This window comes from Rhinoderma darwinii, chromosome 5 (genome assembly GCF_050947455.1).
Source record: "Rhinoderma darwinii isolate aRhiDar2 chromosome 5, aRhiDar2.hap1, whole genome shotgun sequence".
Lineage (NCBI taxonomy): Eukaryota > Metazoa > Chordata > Amphibia > Anura > Rhinodermatidae > Rhinoderma > Rhinoderma darwinii.
Genome location: NC_134691.1, coordinates 12,102,459 through 12,111,688, shown reverse-complemented (window position 1 = coordinate 12,111,688; position 9,230 = coordinate 12,102,459). Strand labels below are relative to the sequence as shown.

General features: G+C 42.5%; 1 long non-coding RNA gene across 1 annotated transcript; it reads right to left on the bottom strand.

The window, feature by feature from the left end:
* Positions 1–588: 588 nt before the first annotated feature.
* Positions 589–1,346, bottom strand: LOC142652310 (uncharacterized). Its single transcript, XR_012847797.1, has 3 exons — positions 1,277–1,346; positions 842–998; positions 589–656 (listed from the first exon to the last, which is right to left on the bottom strand). It is a non-coding gene; the product is annotated as an uncharacterized LOC142652310 (long non-coding RNA).
* Between the last annotated feature and the right edge of the window lie 7,884 nt (positions 1,347–9,230).

Here is a 9,230-nt window from a genome sequence, read left to right as displayed (position 1 = left end):
AGTGTAGCTCCCCCTAGGACATATGATGCATGCAGGTTGTTGGTACCCAGATGCATAACTTTACATTTATCTACATTAAACCTCATTTGTCAGCCAGCTTGAAAATCACGAACATCTTCCATAGACTGAACATTACTACATAGCTTAGTGTCATCTGCAAAAATAGAAATAGTGCTATTAATCCCATCCTCTATATCATTAATAAATAAGTTGAATAATAGTGGTCCCAGCACTGAACCCTGGGGTACACCACTTATTACCGGGGACCATTCAGAGTAGGAATCATTGACCACAACTCTCTGGATACGGTCCTTGAGCCAATTCTCAATCCAATTACAAACTCTACTTTCCAAACCTATAGTCCTTAATTTACCCATTAGATGTCTATGAGGGACAGTGTCTAATGCCTTTGAAAAAGTCCAAAAACACTAAATCCACAGCGGCCCCTCTGTCTAGGCTTCTGCTCACCTCTTCATAAAAACAGATCATGTTGGTTTGCCCCATTATATCTCATTTTTTGTCAATGGTTCCGTATAAGTTATAGACAGTGTGTGGGTTGTTTTAAGATGTAGCAGTGCTGAGTATGTCAGGGGCAACAACTCATCATTATGTCAGGATAGGCCATGTATGGTTTTCCATGGAACTGCAGGAAAAATCTGTTGGGTGATATAAACTCAGTGAGTTAAAATTATTATTCATCTTTTAAAAATATTTAGTAATTGTTTTTTTTAAATAGGTTCATTCTGTGCTGATTCAATTCTTAAAGGGGTTATCCAACCTGTAAACATTTTTTTACAAACAGCTGCAAATGTTATAAAACAAAAAAAGAATCAGTCCTCACCTCTTCTTGTTCCCGGCGATCCAGCACTGATGTTCCGCCGATCCTCCCGGTCTTTGCTTACAAACAGCAAGCATGTAACTGCTGCAGCCAATCAGAGGTCTCAGTGGTCACATGCCATAATCCTGGCATCATGGCTTCCATCGCTGAGTGGTGATGCCTGGAATGCAATGGGAAGGCGTGAGGGAGAATGCAAATAACAGACCACCCTATCCCACAATTGAAGGGTGTGAACAAAAAACAGAAGCGGTCCTCAGTTTGATGTTTTTCTCAAGGGGTCCTATGCTCTATATATGTCTTTGTATACATCAATTAAATATAGATTTTTATATCACAGTTCACATTGTCTATCACCTTTTGGTTTTGTACATAATGATAATTTCTTATGTTTTTACTAGAAGTCTTATACATTTCACCAATAACACACTGTGCTATCACCATGAGTTGTAAGATGAACTTAGCACTGCTACATTTGTAATCCTTCCATTTTTCTTCGCTGGTCGGTCTTTAGTCTTATATGTCTGGTTCGCAACTCCAATTTATATATGACATCACAATTACAAGTATGAACTGCATCATCTCTATATTCGAGTTGATAACATAAATGTGATGTAAGTAAAGTGGCACCAACTATGAGCACACAACATGGAATGATAATGATATCTGCCATACGTGCGACACAAAATCAAGATCATTATTTCTTAATCACAGTTCCCAGGATCTCCCCTCACATCTATTATTTAACCTGTGGTTCCTACAGGAAATCTGCCAAGCAGTCTTGACTATCTACAAGCTCTTACAACTGGTAGTAAAATGTTCAAATTCTGCAAATTTCAAGGCTGCAAAAGCCACAAAAGCTTTAAGACTCAAAGTAAAAATAATTAAAAAATAATCACAGTATGTATTCTTATTGCTTTTAAAAAATATATTTTTGTGTAATGAAGAAGACAATATTAGAGAGAGAGAATATAGGAGTATTAGTTCAGGACACCACAATGTACTGTGTTAAATGGAAATTGCTACCAGAAGATGTTCCTTCTATCTATACAATGTGCTATTAACCGAGTTTTCTAAATGGCCACCAAAGTGCCGATCATCAGGCCCCGAAACCTTAGAAATAAGACTCTTTCTGTTTATAAGACCTGTAAGCTGGACATACACATAGGATTTTGATCGACCAGAATGCGGCCGATCAATCATCCACGGGATCATTTTTACAAATGATCCAACCAGCAACATGCCAGACTAAACGAGCAGATCATGGAGCAATTTAAAAAAACTGGGGCTTGCCCAAAATGGCAAATGAACGGCCGCAAGCGGCCAATCATGCCATGCATTTGCATTTTCAGCCGACCCCGGCGGGAAGAATTTAACCTGGTCTGTCACATGTTTGGCAAACAAAGTCTCATTCTCGTATAATGTTGACACGATGGCTGACGAGATGGCAAAAATCAACCATTTCGGACGACAAATATAATGTGTAGGGCCAGTTGTAGAGAAGTTTGTCACCACTGCAGAATGGCCCAGAGGATAAAAGATGAAGGGAGCTCTTGTGAAAATGTATTTCCTAGCCCCCTGAATGTTTCTTTAGTAGACAACTTAGTAGGCCCAATTGCTCCCTCTGGTTAAAGGGGACTTCCAGTAAATAACATAAATGAGTAGTAACCCCGGAACCTCCAAGTGCACGTGGTTTTCAAGTGACTAGTGTTGGGCTGTAGCTAAGCTGCAATACTTATCACAATCACATGGATGAGAGCAGCCCTGTATTGGTACTACTGTGTTGAGTTCTTTCTGTTGATTAATGGTGCTCCCGAGGTTTGGACCTCCATCAATCCCACATTGATTTCCTATCCTGAGGATAGGCCCATTATAAAAACTTAATGGAGATGGCAGAAGCCAAAGCACACGCAGGTGGGAGATTGAGCTAATTGCTCCCAGAGCACCCTGGGCTATAAGATGGGCTATGCCCCTCCCTGCAATGCCTGAGCATTCTTTGTCGTATCCAAAGTTTGTCTATGCAAATGGTCTCCTAGTGTTTTACAGTTCCCAGTGTTTCCCATACCTGTATCCTGTATCCTGTGCTATCCTGGTCAAGTGCTGTGCTGAGCTGTAGTTGTGCTCTACTGTATTCCACGCCTGTCCTGCTACTCCATGCCTGACGTCTGAATAGTGCCTTCAGGTCAGCCTCTATCCTTCATCATCAACATGTTTCACTACCGTTCTCGTTGGAGGTGAATGCCTCCTCTGTCGGTGCAGAGAGGTTCCAAGGGCAGGTCAATGGTATGTGGATATTTCTCTAAGCTCTTCTCTTCCGCAGAATGCAACTACTCGATTGGGGATCAGGAGTTCCTGGCTATCAAATTGGCTCTGGAGGAGTGGAGATATCTACTAGAGGGCGCAGCTCATTCCATCCTAATTTTTACGGACCACAAGAATCTCACCTATTTCCAGACGGCCCAACGGCTGAATCCTCGTCAGGCCAGGTGGTCGCTGTTCTTTACCAGATTCCAGTTTGAGCTCCATTATCGCCCGGCTGACAAGTGTCGATGCCGATGCCTTGTCCAGATTTTTCGAGACAGAGGACACCATGGAAATTCCACAGAATATTATTGACCCGTCTTGCATTGTCTCTGTCAACCCCCTGCAAGTTGGGGATATTCCTCCATGGAGGACCTTTGTGCGCCTGGCTGACAGAGGGAGAATCCTCCGCTGGGGACACTGCTCTGGACTGGCAGGTCACGCGGGGACCCGTAAAACCCGAGACCTGATTGCCCGCGCTGCCCAAAGACATTATGGAATTTGTTTCTTCCTGCTCAGTTTGTGCAGCTAACAAGGTCGCTCACTCCAGACCTGCTGGTCTGCTCCAGCCCAATGCTCCATGGCAGCATATAGCTATAAACTTTGTTACAGACCTGCCTCCTTCTGCGGGATGCAGTACTGTCTGGGTTTGTGGTGGACCGATTTTTCGAAGATGGACCACTTCGTTCCGCTGACCGGTCTTCCGTCTGCTCCTCAACTGGCCAAACTTTTCATCCAAAACATCTTCCACCTGCACGGCTTGCCGTGGTATATTGTGTCTGAACGGGGGGTTCAGTTCACCTCGAAGTTCTGGAGAGCCCTCTGCAGACTCCTCAGTGTGAAGTTGGACTTTTCCTCAGCCTACCATCCTCAGTCTAATGGTCAGGTCGAGAGGATCAATCAGATATTGGAGAACTACCTACACCACTTAATCTCCAAGCAGCATGATGACTGGGTGCAGCTGCTTCCGTGGGCTGAGTTCTCATCTAATAATCACACCAGCGAGTCCACAAGGAATACACCGTTCTTCATTGTCTACGGCCAACACCCACAAATTCCTCTCCCGATGCCCAATACGTCCGAGGTACCAACGGCTGACTCTGCTTTTAGAGACTTCCTGCAGATCTGGCAGCAGATTCGATCCTCCATCCTACTGGCAGTCGACTGCATGAAACGGAAGTCTGACACAAGGAGAAGAGAACATCCTCAATTTCTCCGTGGCACGAAGGTCTAGCTGTCCTCTAGGAATATCCGACTAAGGGTGCCATCATACAAATTTGCTCCCAGGTTCCTCGGACCCTTTGAGATCCTACAGCAGATCAACCCTGTCGCCTACAAGCTTTGGCTGCCTTCTACCCTCAAGATCCCCAACTCCTTCCATGTCTCCCTCCTGAAGCCGGTGGTTCTGAATTGCTATACCAAGACTCCTACCCATGCGGCTGCCTCCATCGGTCCTTTAGACACCTTTGAGGGTAAGGAGATCATGGACACAAAAAAGGTAAGAGGAAGAACCTTTTATTTAGTAGATTGGAAGGGGTTTGGTCCAGAAGAGAGGTCCTGGGAGCCAGAAGAGAATCTCAATGCTCCTACCCTCATTAAGAGGTTTCTCTCTCGTTCCTGGTCCCAAGAGGAGGGGGCGTAAGAGGGGGGATACTGTAACATCTGTGGTCGCTGACCATAACCTCTTTTCATCCAGTCTACGCCCTTCTCTCCAGAGATGTCTGCACATACGGCCGTCATGTTCCACAGTGACCACCAGGGTGTGCTCGCGAGCTCAGTCCAGACTTAAGAAGCCAAAGCACACACAGGTGGGAGATTGAGCTTATTGCTCCCAGAGCACCCTGGGCTATAAGAAGGGCTGTGCCCCTCCCTGCAGTGCCTGAGCGTTGTTTGTTGTATCCAAAATTTGTCTATGCAAATGGTCTCCTAGTGTTTTCCAGTTCCCAGTGTTTCCCATACCTGTATCCTGTATCCTGTATCCTGTATCCTGTGCTATCCTGGTCAAGTGTCGTGCTGAGCTGTAGTCATGCTGTGCTGTATTCCCCGCCTGTCCTGCTACTCCACGCCTGACGTCTACCTGCTGCCTAGTCCCAGCCGGGCCTGCCTTGCTACTGTCCGAGCTGCCTCAGGTACACTATACGAACTATAGACTGTGACCTGCACCCTGTTGGCTAGCTGCCATACTGTCAAGGCGGAATGGCCCAGTGGGTCCACAAACCCAACGTGACAGACTGGCTCCAAAGCCACCTCCAAGTTGGGCTGTATTTTTTGGACCTTTGGGGCTCATAATTGTGTGAGAACATGGGCCCACAGGAGGATCTTCTGGTACTGTTGTGAGCAAGTTCGACTCAGGTGCATGCTACCATGCTGTCCTACTTGTCTGTTAGCATGTGGGAAGACTTTACACCCAATAAACGCTCTCTGATTCCTTATTAACACATTATTTTTTATTTGTATTTTTTGAACATTTAAAAAAAATATTGTTTTATGATGTGTTTATGTTTTTATTTTTTATATCACTCAGATTTGATTTTGATCGTTCCATTGTCCAAAAATATATAGGAATAAAACATAATGATATCCTATAAATATGTATTAGGGCACCATTAAAAATTGAGAAGCAATATTATTGAAATTGGTGTCATAAAGTTATATTTATTACCACGGAGTCAGATGGGGAAAAAACGCTTTGTGTTTAAATTAAATATGAGCAACTTGATAAAGTAATGGTCCATACTGAATAAAGATGACAGGTCTTATTAATTCTTATGCGGGACAATAACAGGCAGATGCTGCCTTCCAATGTGGGTGGCTCTCCTCTAATGTACTCCCTATAGAAGTGACAAGTCAAGGTTGTGAAAAAAGTACTTGATTAATTAGAGAACAAAGGAAATATGCAGTAGAGTAGAACAAATTACTGAATGGATGCACTTAACACCCACACAATATCATTCCAATCAATAAAAGATTGTTGTACAGAGCAACCATTGATATTTCATTTTCTTACAAACCATTCATGAATGTTGGGAAATGGAGATTTTGTGTTGAAACAATTTTTTTGCAAAAAAATAAATAATACAATTTTATAATTTTTTTTTTCTAATTTTGGTAATGTAATTAGAACATGGAGGATTTTTTTTTTACAGCTCTGACAATGTTTTGCATTAAAAATAAATAGATTAGAAATAAATAAATAAATACATAAATAAATAATAAAAGTTTGACATTTGGCAAAATCCAGAGTCCAGAGCAAACCAAATTAGACTCTCAGGCTTCATTTACACTGTGCAAATTTGGTGTAGTTTTTGAATGTGCTTTTTGTAAGCCAGGATTGGAGCCTGAGAAAAAGAGAGGTGTTAGGCTATGTTCACAAGTGTAACAAAATACGGCTGAAAATACTGAGCTGTTTTCAAGGGAAAAGGCAATTTTTAAGCAACTTGCGTTTTTTGCTGCGTTTTCCATGGCCGTTTTTGGAGCGGTTTTTCTATTGAGTCAATGAAAAACGGCTCCAAAAACGACTCAAGAAGTGACATGCACTTCTTTTTACGGGGCGTCTTTTTACGCGCCGTTATTTGAAAATGAAGAGTAAAAAAACGCCCCGTCGGAACAGAACACCGTATTTCTCATTGAAATCAATGGGCATGTGTTTGTAGGCATTCTGCTTCCGATTTTTCAGCCATTTTTCGGGACGTTTATGGCCCAAAAAACGGCTGAAAATAGCCTGTGTGAACATACCCTTAGTATTTGTTTAAGGCCCTATGCACATGGCAGAGCCGTGTGCGCGGAGCATAACCACAATGCACAAAGCACTGTGTGCTGCCAAACCGGGTGGTGTACGATTTTCACCTAGAAGCAATGGGGAGTGGTAAACAATGCATTGGTTCAGGGCAGGCGGCAGAATTTTGTCACGATAAACAGAGCTGTAGGTCACGGGAAGACGGCAGAGTTTTAACATAGTAAACTTAGCAATAGATCAGAGTAGGCGGCAGGCATGGATGGTCAAAAAACAGGCAGAAGTTCGTTAGACGTGAATACAGCAAATACAAAGCAGGAGAACTGGGAAAACTAGGTACACAAGAAACTCTAGCAACCAAATTGCTCTGGCAATGATTAACAGGACAGGAGGAGTTTTATAGCAGGTCAGGTGGTAATTTCAAAATTGGCGTGTGCTGGCCCTTTAAGAATTGCAGGGACAGCGCGTGCGCTAGGACCCAGTGGAGCATATCTCTCTCTCTCTCCATAGCTATAGGTATTTGGTATTTTAATAATTAGGAAATAAATGTAGAGACTTTGTGTGGGATTTCCTTCTAATTCTTAAATAAACGGATCCATATCTCAGTGTTTGGCGCACGTTGCTTCCTAATGCTACACATGGGCTCACGCTGTCAGATTTGGCATTAAGTTCTGATTCTAATAATCACAGAGCTAACAGTGCACAGAAATAGAGAGAATTGACTTTATCTTTACATGTTATTTATTTGTGTCGTATTATTCTTGTGTTATTTGAAGTAAAGATTTAGGTTTTCTTAAGACCTTGAAAGACATGGGTGGTCCTCCCTACACTTTCTTTCCATACTTTGCACATCTGCTGGGGGGGCATTAAAACAATCAGAGATTGTTCCTTCAGAATCCCATTTTAATGCCATATGCTGATATTTTTGGCTGGTTCTCTACAGCAGTTACTCTCCAAGGAGCTGCCGAGCAAAGGTTTTAAAGGGAATGCTTCATGTATTTAGTTTTAGTGTCAGGAATTACATCTCTGTAAAAGAGAAGTCATGTGTTTTTATTTTTAGTTAGATGTAGGTATTCATTTTTTGAGTGGCCATATTGGAGGCACACAATTCATTCCTGTATTTCCTGTAGAGAGAGTACAGCGGGGTGTTTGCGCTTTATGGCAGCTACAATGAATGGGAGTCAATTGACAGGAAAATGTCATAGATTATTACAGTCTCCAGGAAGTGATGGATTACAGCTCCACCCCCACAGACCAGGGAGTAACAGGAGAGCTGCATACAGAGACTTATCTGTGTGTATAGTGATACTATTCTGCCTTTACTAGTCCTCCGGTATAATAAAACTATCATTAAGTCACCAATGATAATGAGATGACCCTGTTACACCAGTCTATACAGCAAAGCTGATTGCAGAAAACGGGATGTATCAACCTATTGTGTGTGCTCTAGCGGACAGTGTGAAAAACTAAATATTACAAGGTTTTTTTTTATGTGGATAGTCAAATTTTTACAACGTTGCTATTTGAGATCTTGTGTTTTGTGAGAGTTGTAGATTTTTAGGCATCATTTAGGGAACATATAAGTTAACATTTAATATATATGAACTTATAAAGCATAAGATACCGATTTTTTTTAAAATAATCTCCAACAAATGCCATCCATCAGTCAACTGTTGACCCTAAAAAAAAGTATAGTTGCTCCTAAAAAGTATACGTTTTTTTTACTGTATGGCTGTAACGAATGCCTCTGGCAGATGCCGTTCATCGACCTTCCAATGACCATCGGTCGCCCAAATACGCCAACATTAAAAAATAATATATATTTAATATATACGTTCTTTTACCAAATGGCGTAAGATTGTTATGAATTGGTGTTATGACAAGTTGTATAATTTAATGCAATTCAAGAAAAGTTAAAGGGGTTTTCCAGCCACTAAAATTTGATGGTCTATCCTCAGGATAGGCCAACAATAGCTGATGGGTTGGGGTCTGACTTTCGGGACCCCTGGCAATCAGCTGTTTTGAAGGGTATATGTCGTCGACACGAATGTAGCGGTGATTCACAGGTATTGCAGCCTTCTTCTATTCACTTCAATGGGAGAAAAGGCTGCAATACCTGTGAATCGCCGCTAAATGTGTGTCGATGACTCACAGTGAGCAAGAAGCAATAAAGGGAAGAAGCGCTCGTATGAGCGCTCCGGCCCCTTCAAAACAGCTGATTGGCGGGGGTCCCGAAATTCGTACCCCGACCCATCAGTTATTGATGGCCTATCCTGAGGATAGGCCTTCAATTTTTAGTGGCTGGAAAACCCCTTTAACCTCTCAACGACCACTGTATAGTGTTTTTACGGCGGCCACACA